The following is a 12362-nucleotide window of genomic DNA, read 5'->3' on the forward strand; positions in this document are numbered from 1 at the left end:
AGACAGATTCATGGCCCAACGCCCAGAACTCTGCTGCCTGGTCCCACAGCTCCCAGAGCAAAGTGCCGGTCCCAACCTGCTGCTAATGTAACCTCTATCACCACTTCCAAAAGTATGGATGACTCTGTGTGTGTGTGTGCGTGTGTGTGTGTGTGTGTGTGTGTGTGTGTGATAGACAGATACAGTAGCTAGATAAACAATATACTGCAACACAACCAGTCACCTTTTCTTAACGCTTCATTACTGTGTTATCTCATTCATTTCTGGATGCTGTTTGGGTTATGTAACATGTTGCATATCATTGGTCCATCTGTGATTACAGTAAAGTGCAATCACAGATGGATACGTTCATCTGCTGTTTGCACAGTGTTGCCCATCCACCAGCTTTGTTTACAAAGTGATTTATTGGATTTAAGGTGTTTTTCCATTTGAAATGTGTCACTTTCGCCCTTCCATGCAAAGACGGCACAGCATTGTGTGAACACACTTCTAAACATAGTACAGAGAAGAGACATGTGCATCTGTATATTGATGTAGGATGTGTTAAAGAAAGATGCAAAACAATTATCTACGCCACAGGAAAAATGTACAGAAAATAATGACGGTCAAAGCTGCTCATTGCTTTATTGAACAGCATATACTCTTTAGGACAAGTGGATCATAATCTGTTTGTAACGGTGTTCACAGTAACATGTATAATAAAAGCCCAATTTGACAGCTAAACATTAAAATGTGATGAGTAGCTTCTTTTGATTTATTAATCATAAAGAACATGTTGTGAGACCTGTTCCGGGTTTTCATCTGTTTGTAAACATCTAAATCTTTGACCCGTGCTTTGAATATATTATTTATTGAAGAGCCTCATTCTGAGCACTTGTCAGGTTCACTGAAAAACTGAAGATCCTCTGTTGAAGACATATTTTGTTGTGGTGTGCTGACTTGCAGCTCTCTCAATGCTTTCATTATGAGCCCTGTTAGCCTGGTTCCCTCAGTCTGCACTGCATCACCACCCCGGCAGGAGGATAGATAGCCATAAATATGAGCAGGAATACTGAATATCTATAAATAACAGCATCTCATCTGCTCTATAAGAGTTTCTAGCCACCGTTACACCTCACCTGTTTTATTCCAAATACATACCAGAGCACAATTCATTTTGATTTATTTGCTATTTGGCCTTTACACAAAGGTGTGACAAGCTTTTCATATCTGACATTCATGAATTTTACACTAACAAGCTGAGAAAAAAATACATGAGGCTATCCAAAATTGTCTATGATAGTGTTTTTCCACAAGAATGCAAGCACACACACTACTGTAACTAGCTGTTCTAAATGAAGTGATGTTTGAGCCTTAATGGCTGTTTTGGACTGGACAATACACAGAGACAATCAAACTGCCTTTTTTTTTTTTTTTTTTTTTTACTATGCAGGTACTTTCCTAAATAGTTTACAGTGTGTGTTTTTGCATCATTCATTAAACAATACTAGGAGAGGATGTAAAATCAAAAACACTAAAGATATCTAAATAAACTACTTCATGAGAACCAGACTATACTCAACTTGTGGATTGGGAACCAACAATGCACAAAGGCAGACAGATTGGATGAACATTAAGGTGAATATGAGCACATATGCTGAGAGCGCTTTCAGAGTATGTAGACTAAGATGCCTGTAGTTCATGTAAGAAAAAAGACAGTCACTGTCAGCCACCTGCAAATGCTTGATCTGTCGTACACGCTAATTGTCACAAATTGTAAACCACCAGTTTCAGTACTTTTCGCAAGATACACCCTGAAATTAATGGGTTTAATAGTTGATGCTAAATCATTTAATAATGTGTTACAGATCACTTAGATTTATTCATTTCTAAAAACAACTTTTGGGTCGTCAGGTTGTGGAAAATCCTCCTCCAGCTTGACACTTTCTCTTTAGTTCTTTAATTCGTCAGGAAGACCTCTCCAATGTACTGTCTGACATTAGGATTGTGCTGCACCAGCTTTTCATAAATCTATCACTACGTTTGAATAAAAAGTTCATCATAAGTTCCCAGTAACTACAAACTAGTTTCAAACTAGTGAGCTGCTAAATTGGTTTGCACCAATAAAACTTATGAAATGTGTTATAGCTTGTAGAGACTTTAGTAATGTGTAAAATTGCTGCAAGGAAACATCTATTGCTTTGCCCAATCAAAAGCAATCAATTATGCAAACAAGAAGTCACTGTAGCATCACAAACTAGATTTCAGAGGCCCAGAAGATATATATTTGGTGGAAAATATATGCTATAATGACATTATTTTCACAATTTGTCATGTTATTAATAATAATATAACATTTTGAAGACTGACATCATTATTAAAGAACATTTACCAAGTTTTGTCTGGTCAGACTGTACTCCATATGACCTCTTTTACTCTTCAGTCTAAATGGCTCAAGCTAACGTTAGCTTTATCAGTTGGTTCAGTTAGTTACACAACACCTGGCAGTTAGGGGTGTAAATATTTAGTAACAACTAATCTTTAGGTTACAACTAGTTTGTGTGGTGCAACCCACTTTAATTTAGTCATTCATAAACCTACACTTGGTAAAGACTTTTTTGTTTGATTAAGATTAAGTTTGAATTTAAGAACAACTCACGCAGCAAAATCCATTTATAGACAACATATTAACGTTTACAGCTGCAGACCTATCGATAACTGTAAGAAGCCTTTGTTTGCCTAATCATTTGTAACAGTTATAATAACTGAAGATAAGTGAAAGGGAGAAACTTGCGACCCCTCATAAATTAAGTCATTAAATAAGTGAGGGTTTATTAAATCACTTTTAATTGATGGTTTAATTTAGTTCCTAAATGATTTACTAAAATCTATAACTGCAGACTGAATGGTTTTATTGTTTCCACTGAATTCATGACTAATGCACAGAGCTTGGATGATTGTAATGAACGATCGTCTTTAGAATCGGTCAATCTGCCGATTATTTTCTCAACTAACAGATTAATCATTGGTCTATAGAATATCAGAAAATAGTGAAAATGCCTATCACAATTTCACAGAGCAGAGAATGACATCTTCAGATCAATTCACTATGATGTAAAACAGAGAAAAGTAGCAAATCCCCACATTACAGAGATGCTGGAATTTGAGGATGTTTAGCATTTTAGTTTAAGAAATGATTTATGTTATCATTTAATTATTAAATGAAATAGCTAAAAAAGTAAAAGGATGTGTCATGCTGGAGGAGGATTTCCCACAACCTGGCAACCAAGTTGTTCTTATTAATGGCTGATAAGTGATCTATTATTATTAAATGATTGATTAAACTTGAATCAAGCCACTAGTAACTGTTTATTAACTCTTTGTCAGAAAGTGGCGCAGATATGTTTGTAAATGCGAAAACATGCTAGAGTAACACTGTTTTCACCTTGAAGACTTTCTGGTGATGCAGTGTGGTGCTCTGAAGAACGCAACAAATCGAGCCCAGATTAAAGAGAAGCCTGAAAATGAAAGCAGCTGGATCGGCCCTGTTCATTCATTACTGGAGGAGTGCGGTGCTACTGATTAGATCGATGAATCAATAGGCCTAACTGCAATCAGCCCCGTAATGATAAACATATAAAGAAAAGCGACTCCAATGAACGAGTCGAAATTACCCGAGGGATGATCCGAGGTGATCATTGAACGGTGAACAGTACATAAACGTCAGGAGTGAGGCGCGCGCGTGATTGAAACACATGCGTGCGCGGCGGGGGAGCAGCTGCTTTGATGCAGGTTCTGCTGCAGAACTTAAAAGACTCTTCAAGTATTCACACAGGCAGAGAGAGAGAGAGAGAGAGAGAGAGAGAGAGCGAGAGAGAGAGAGAGAGAGAGTTAGAGAGAGAGTTAGAGAGAGAGAAAGAGAGAGAGAGAGAGAGAGAGAGAGAGAGAAAGAGAGCAGCAGCAGCAGCAGCAAGGAGCGGAAGCAGTGGAGCTAAAGATGCGCTAGTCGGCGCCTCAAGAATGAAATTCAATACTTGTGTGCTGTGCAGTGGATGTGGACCACACTGCACTCAGAGGAAGACTGCCTGACCTACACCTGCAGAACAGTCCTCCCTGCACGGTTTGTTTGAGTCAAAGCTCGACTAACAGCATCCATATCCATAAACAATCAGATACAACAGGCATACTCTGACACACGGTGATGATTTCAGAGCTGAGAGGCACACACGCGCACACACACACACACAGGCATACTTTGGTATTGTGCTTAAACCGCCCAGTGAGGCAGCGATGAGTCAGTGCGTTACTGCAAATAGGCCTAATTTCTTGAGCCGCGTGTCCCCGCATCAATGTACAGTCTCTGTCACCTTATAAGTGCAGATATCAGGGGGTGTGAGAGCCCGCCACAGAGGAAGACAGAGTTCAGTCTCAACTACTGCAGGTTGTGATCTCTGAAGCATCTCTGACAACAAAAGGGGAGACAAATGTCAGCAGTCAGGGCTTGCCTTTAGTGAGGATCTGATGTGCAGCGCTTTAAAAAAATGAAATAGAGAGAAGGAGAGATAATTGTTCAGTCTTGCGCCAGTGGGAGGGAAGAAGTGTGCAGTGAAACAGAAGAAGCAGGAGAGGAAGAAAAGTAGGAAATCTCTGCAAACCCTGGAGTCTCATTCAGCTACTGGACAGCGTCTGAGCAGCGGAGTTGATCGAGAAACGGGAGACTGGCTCAAACATCGCGTCTGGGAGTAACACCACATCTGCACGGGGCGTTTTATTCCCCTCACAGCCCAAAAAAAAAAAAAAAACCCCTAACAATCGTACTGGCATTTTGACTTGCCATATCTCCCTCGTTCCTCACCTTTCTTTTTGAATTTGATGTGTGTGGCGGGTTTGGCAAGCAGCGTTCAAACAGCAGGCGAGTCCAGAGCTGACTGGAGCTGACGCGGCCAAACAAAGACACAGGAAGAAACAGAAAAAAAAGAGAAAGAGTGGACGGCATCAGAGATCGCAGAAGTTCACTTTCACCACTTTAGACTCACTTGTATCGGGAGGATTTAAAGGTAAGAGCGCTTCCTGTCTTTTACTCTGTCACATTAGCATCGGGAGTGGTGTGACAGTCATGCATCAGAGTTACGCAGCTGTGTTGTGGCTTCTGTCTGTGAGAGTATGCTGCACACATAAGACACTGTGTTTGTCTGCCAGGCTACTTGGTGAGGTTTAAAAGCTTGCTGTCATGATATGAGGAAAAAGTATGAACAATAAAACATGTTGCCCATGGCTTCTGGTGGCATTTTTGATTTAATCAATCATGCTGACTTTACAAACCCCCTTTCCTTGTGAACATTGGTGTGTATGCGTGTTTAGTCCTGTTTTAGTGGGCTCAACAGATGAATCACCTTTGCTGAAAGGCTTCTGGTGTTCTCATAGAGCTGGGGGGGGGGGGGGGGGGGGGGGGACCTTACAATACAATGAACCCCTTCATCAGCTGTATCTATGGGAGCCCCCTCTGCAAGCCCCTCTCTCCTTTTCCGCTCCACTTGGCTTGCTGTTGTTCTTCACAGAAGCAAATCCGAGGAGTCTATAGGTCTAATCAATGCACAGATACAGACAGACGATCCATTTTAAACTCATGTGATTCAGTTAAGACAGTGGATGTAGACTATGGAGGTGCCGTTCTTAAGATGCACTGAAATCTGTGCACTTTTACTGGCTTGTTTGTATGAAACAATGGCGATCCATCTTTGCATTTAATCATTTTCAAGTGAGACATGATACCCCAGCGGGTTCATATGGTTTGGTGACGCCTCATTTGATTATGTATCACTGTCAGAGATGCTGCTCATGCTCCTGTTTGTAAGGCTGTTGAATTCATGATGTTTGTTTCTATACACTAGAAGATTCAAATGATCTATTTATTTCTTGAAGAATGTTTCTATTGATGTGCTTTTACTTGTCTTCTGTGTTAAGAGAGAACATTATGCTGAGGGATATGAGGATTTATCTCAAGATTTTTGCACCAGACAGAGGTGCAAAGGATTTGCTCTATCTCCACTTTTCATTTCATTTTTATGGCAGCCTGTGTTTTGCTGGAGGTTTGTTAAGTTCCAGTCTATAGCCCTCAGGATCTCTCGAATCCTACATCCACATCTCAAATGGCTCACTGGATTTCAATTAGAGGAAAAGATTTGATTTGAGATGATATTCTCCAAATTCAATATTGCATTTAATCTCTCCCCAAAATAGAGAAAGAAACCTGAATAGTAGCAAAAGACAACAACCCTCAAAAGAAAGCTCTAACCATTGTTGCTTTTTAAATACCAGTCAGATTCTCCTTAAACACCAATAGCCATTACTACACAGAAATGTTTCACAAGACAATTTTAATTTTAAGCATTTCATTGTTTTTGGAAAAACAGGCAAAATGATCTCTTGAAGTCCTACAAGTGCCTTGAAAGCCCCATCAAAACGCTTCACCGCAATAACACATTGCCTTTTCTTTAGTCATTGACACCTTCATTCTCACAGTAAGAATTAGACTCACACTGTCTGGAGTGTAAATCTCCATCAGCAGTCACAGTACGTGTGCATTAGTGATTATCCAGGAGAAAAAAGAGATGCAGTTTACTCAACCTTCACAGAAGCTTATGTGCCACAGTGGACAAACCAGTTCTGGTATAAAGTCAGATGGGTTGTACAATTCTTATCATATTGGCAGAAATGAAAATGATCAGATTATTGGTTGTACAAATTTACTTATTTAAGTGACTAGTGTTGAACAGAACCTGAAGTGTTTGTCAAATAGCACTTCTTTTAGCTGCTAATCCAAAATCATAAGTTACAGTCGACTCGTTCTGATAAAAAAACGGAGACACACTCTTGGCTTCTCTTATTGTCATGTTTTGACTTGATGGTCTTTATCAGAGCGTATTTGTATTTAATTATCCTGCTTTTACTAGATTTTATTTCTTCATGCTTTGCAGTCACTACTGCTGCTGCTTTTAATAGGTGTATAAAAGTGTTTTTAGTGCAGACTCTTCTTCTAACGCTGCATTTGAGAAAGAAATAGAACCATCTGAAAATTTCCTGGTGCGCAACATTTACAGAGATGACCTTTTTCCTGCCCTGAACTGAGCCCCCCCTATCTGAAGCTGTGCACCACCCCCAACAAGATCCGCCAATTAAATGCCTGTGTTTGGTTTTGGTTATTGAGGTTAAGGTTCGAGCCATAGTTCAGTTTAGGGTCTGCCAATCAGAGGTAGGATTTGTGTGCAGCCTGGGAGGAAGTGCTGCCCCAGAGACCCAGTTGAGGGGAAGAAACAATTACTGCAAAATGTATTGCTGGCAGCTCAAAAAAGAAAAGCTTGCACCACAAAAAACCTTAAAATTTCCAGTACTTGAAGGGAATACCTGAACATTCAAGAGTGTACCTGCTGTATTGTGTAAGTTTCTAATGGCACAAGACAGTATTCAGTATTTTTCCCTCATTAACAACTTTCTCCTAGAAACAAAAAAAAAAAAGAAACGTCTCATTAAGATGCAAAGCTTGGAGAGGCTCCAATAAACAGAATAAGAGACTGGCTGTCAGCAAAAAGCCTGTTACTTTTAACCTTTACATACAAATTCGTTTCCTTGTACTGTAATCTGTTCCAGACCTGATAATGTTCCCCTTATACCCAGAAAATCATCCAGGATATGTTTACTGTCATTTCCTTCATCTCTTGTAATTCATTTTCCATGCTGCTGTGAGTTAGTGTGACATTATAGGAACAGGGCGGGATAAATCATTCTCCTCTGTCGGCTTCTCTTCCTTTTCCTTTCACATCGAGCTGAAGGCAAGAGCATACGTCAGCGCTGAAGTCTCCAGCATCCAGCAGTTCGGACAGATGGACAGACGGACAGACAGACAGACAGACAGACAGACAGACGTTTTGTGTTTTGGGTATCTGTTCCTCTGTTGTTCCTTATCACTGCTTCATGATCATGGTGAGTCCACACTCTGGATCACCTTCTCTGCTCCCTCCTCCTGGCTGTCCATCTGTTTGTCAGGGGGCCGTCTGTGTGGCCTTGCTGTGCCGACCACAGTCTGATGATCTCCAAAACACCAGCAGATCCATTCCTCACAACACAATCCTATTCTATCCTCTAAACTGCTGATTCTTTTTCTTTGTGATCCTTTAACAAGCTTTCTGTTCTTTTAAAGGCTTAGTCATTTCAGCCATATGTATCTTCTGGTAAAATAGTTTTGTTGCAGACTCTGGACTTTGAAAGTTTTCATTCTGACGTTTGTTTTTTTTTTTTTTTTTTACTGTTCAGATACTTGTATAAAAACCGCCGGGCTGTAAATAAACTCTCTTATCACAGAGTCGGTGCATGAGAGCTGTAACACGCCTACAGGTTGAACATCTTCATTAGAGGCCTGCTGACACTAATCAGAGATGACATCCACTGGCAGTCTGGTTAATTTACAAGATTTACAACACAAACAATGAAGCAAATAATCTTTCCATCCCAGCAAGACAGTTCCTCATAAAGGAAACGCATTTGACAAGATGTCGAATTAATCTTTGTTCTTATCAAAGGCTATAATGCCACATGCTGTCCTCAGCAAATCTGGCTTCAGCTCACATTTTAAACAATCTGTCTCTTGTGACAGGCAGAATTCTTTCGAATGAGTCAAGAGCATAATGGAGCCAAATCACGAACACATCCGTTATAACTCACAGAGTTTTGGTCTAACGTACAGAGTCGTGTAATGAAGTGAACAAGCAGCTCTTTCTATGTGAAACATGACTGTAATGTTAGCTAATTCCTCTTTTTGCTGGTTTCCATTGTTAAGATATTTTCAAGCACGATGATCATATTTAATCACCCAATATATTTTTATTACTTCATAAGATAAAGGGATGCAGGAAATTCAAAATGATGAATTTTGAACTAAACAGAAGATAATTTTGCTGGTGGTTTTGCCATCAGCTGCGGTTTTGCCTCACATTCATTTCTTCATCTATTTCCTGACTCAGTGGCTCAGGTCTGAGCAGTTGTGAATGGTTTCGTCACAGATGAGGAACGTTTCCAAATATGGCATACTGCTCTTCCTTGGGCGTCGGTTTTGCTGTGTAATTGACAGATTTGTTGATTAGTGTTGCATTTAAGTGTGATTTCACAGGGGAAGCTTGTGATTCGGCTGGATTTTACACCATAAAATACCAACAACTTAGATCAAATGACAACAATAAAGGGCGTTTGTATGCATTTCAGCAGATACAAAATGAACTGGGCCATGATTTAGTACAGGATAACTCTGATTCCTCGTGAATTGACAGTGATAGCATGTGTTTGTGTTAAATTCATTAAGCCCACCAGAACATTAGACTCATTTGACCATTATAGCTGCAGCTTTGGGTGGACATTAACGTTAAATCTCCTCTTGTATAGGCTTAAATACACACACCCACTGTAAAATACAGATCCTGTTATGGTGTTCATTCGATTATTGGAACAAGTCGTCGAAATCAAACAAAGGAAAATACATGCCATCTAAAACAACTGAACTGTATTTGGTGTGTCAGACTATGTCTACTGTACTATACATTTGCAGGAAACCTGTAATGACTTGGTTCGGTTGAGGAAAAGATCATGGTGTGGGTTAAAATAACTACTTTGCTAAGGGGGCTGTCTTTATCATACATTAATAACCCAGAGGTTGCGGTCAGGGGAGGTTAAAAGAAACCCATATTAACTGTCAGGATGAAATGGGAAACTTTAATCTCCGGTATTAAAGTCCAATGTTTTGCTGCCCCATGCATTCACCATGGCCTCCTCCCTCTGCAGAGCTTGTGGCTGTATAATAATGTAACACTACTTCCTCCTTCCTTCCTATGAGCATAAATATGTGTTGTTTTGGGGGATTTGCTGAAATGACTGATGTTGTCGTTTTTTATTTATTTAGGTAATGTAGCTAATTTGGGTGCTTTTCAATGCTTGCATTACAGGTATACAAGCTTTTCATTTGGTCACCTGTTGGGCTGAATGTGGCGAGGCCACTTTGCTGTGTTTCACTTTCAGTTTGTTCAAGCTCCTCTGGTTCAATCACATTTAATGGCCGTTTTTTCTTTGATTTTCGATTTTTTCTCCACAGCTGGACTCATTGATTAATGTGTCACCAGAGCAACATGTGCTTTATGTACATGGTCTTCTTGAGTTAATTTACTTATAATAGACATAATCCTACCATAGTGGGATTTTAATTGTAACAGGTAGGCTATTTAGTTTTTTGTAACTTGTGCATGTATATCAATAGATGAGATCCACACTTAATACAGAAAAAAAACAAAACTGAAAAATCACATTGACATATGTATTCAGTCCCTTTGCCATGACACTGGAAATGTAGCTCAGGAGGCTCCAATTTCTCTTAATTATCTTTGAGATATTTCTGCACCTTGATTGGAGTCCTGTGGTAAATTCAGCTGACTGGACATGATTTGGAAAGACACACATGTGTCTATATAAGGTTTCACAGCTAACAATGCATCAGAGCAAAAACCCAAGCCATGAGGTCAAAGGAACTGTCTGCAGAGACAGGATTGTGTCGAGGCACAGATCTGGGGCACAGTGGCCTCCATAATTCTTAAATGGAAGAAGTTTGAAACAACCAGGACCTTAGTAAGAGCGACCAAGAGCCTGATGATCACTGGCTGAGATCCAGAGATCTTGTGGGGAGATGGGAGAAACTTCCAGAAGGACAACCATCACTGTAGCACTCCAACAAACTTCTTATGACAGAGTGGGCAGAAAAATAACTCTTCACAGTGAAAGTTTTCAAAAAAGCACTTAAAGGACTCTCAGACTCTGAGAAACAAAATTCTCACAGTCTCACAGTTTGATGAAATCAAGATTGAGCTGTTTGGTCTTAGTGTCAGAAACCAGAGAGGAAACCAGGCACTGCTTATCACCTGCTGAATACCCTTGGATGGTATGAAGCACGGTGGTAGCAGCATCATGCTGTGTGGTTGTTTTTCAGCATCAGGGACAGGGAGGCTGGTCATGGTTGAGGGCAGTGCAACAGAGCAAAGTACAGTGATATCCTTAATGAAAGCCTGGTCAGGACCTCAGACCGGGCCGAAGGTTCACTTTGCAACAGGACAATGACCCTCAGCACCCGGCCAAGACAACACCGGAGTGGCTTAGTGACAACTCTGTGAATGTTCTTGAGTGGCCCAGCCAGAGCTGGAGACCTGAAAGAGTGAGACCTGAAAATGGCTGTCCACTGCCGGCCCCCATTCAACCTGCCAGAGTTTGAGAGGCTCTGCAGAGAAGAATGGCAGAAAATCTACAAATCCAGGAGTGCAAAGCCTATCGTGTCATACCCAAGAAGACTTGGGGCTGTATTCGCTATACTGAGTAAAGGCTCTGAATACTACTCAGTTTCTCCTTTTCAATACATTTTCAGGAATTAACTCATTCTGTTTTCACTTTGTCATTACAGGGTGTTCAGTGTAGATTGATGAGGGAAAAAATGAATTTAAGCAAACTTAGCATAAGGCTGCAACAGTGTACAGGTTTGAATACTTTCTGAATGCACTGCAGATGTGCAGATTTGAACTGCAAATTTACATTATTTACAGGCTACCTGTGCAGGAAAGGGGCAATATAATACTACTTCACATTTCCTAAAAGGTCATGTGATGCCAGAGGTTGTGAAACTGTCTGGTGTGTCATTAATCACAGATATTTGCCGCATATAGACTTTCATTTTGCCTGGATTTCAGACATTTATCATCTGTCAACCATTAATTTTATGTTTAAAAAAAAAAAAAAAAAACGGATTCATGTGTCACAAAGGGGCACACTTCTGGATTTTCCACTGATATTCCCAATACGTGAGCTGAAGCATTTCCCCACTTTCTTTATCACAGTGTTAAGGCCTGCCCACTACTCATGAATATGTATGGGAATAACTTCAGACTGAAGGGATTTAACTCTAGTAAACTACCCACTACTGCTTTAAAAATAAAGTCTTTGTGCAATCAAAGTTTAAAGCTGTAAAATTCTTTTGTGTGTATCACAGTGTGCAGTGCGCAAATTATGCGTATTAACACATACAGAAACAGTTTCACTGCTTATTCTAAAAGGACAGTTTTGATCAAATCAGTAATATAAAGCAGTAGTTTTGGACGATTCAGATTGTATAGAATCCATTAAACTGTGGTAGGCAATGAAAAACACAACTCTTGATAGGAAACCCGTATTCAGTATATATCTGCTACATAGGTCTACAGCAGAAAATTGTAGAAATGAGTGGGAGAAATTATCCCCACTTTTCCCATAATGTATGACTTCAGGGCCAGTTCCTTTTAGCTGCAACAGACCACTCCAGATTAGTT

General features: G+C 40.1%; 1 protein-coding gene across 1 annotated transcript in view; it reads left to right on the plus strand.

Annotated features, from left to right (window-relative positions):
- The first annotated feature begins 4577 nt into the window (after positions 1 to 4577).
- The window catches only part of LOC130174663 (metabotropic glutamate receptor 4-like), a 175373-nt gene continuing 167588 nt past the window's right edge, over positions 4578 to 12362 (plus strand). The window contains exon 1 of the mRNA XM_056384732.1: positions 4578 to 5036. The gene's annotated coding sequence lies outside the window, so the exon portion shown is untranslated. The remainder of the gene's footprint in view (positions 5037 to 12362) is intronic.

This window comes from Seriola aureovittata, chromosome 9, assembly GCF_021018895.1.
Source record: "Seriola aureovittata isolate HTS-2021-v1 ecotype China chromosome 9, ASM2101889v1, whole genome shotgun sequence".
NCBI classification, from domain to species: domain Eukaryota; kingdom Metazoa; phylum Chordata; class Actinopteri; order Carangiformes; family Carangidae; genus Seriola; species Seriola aureovittata.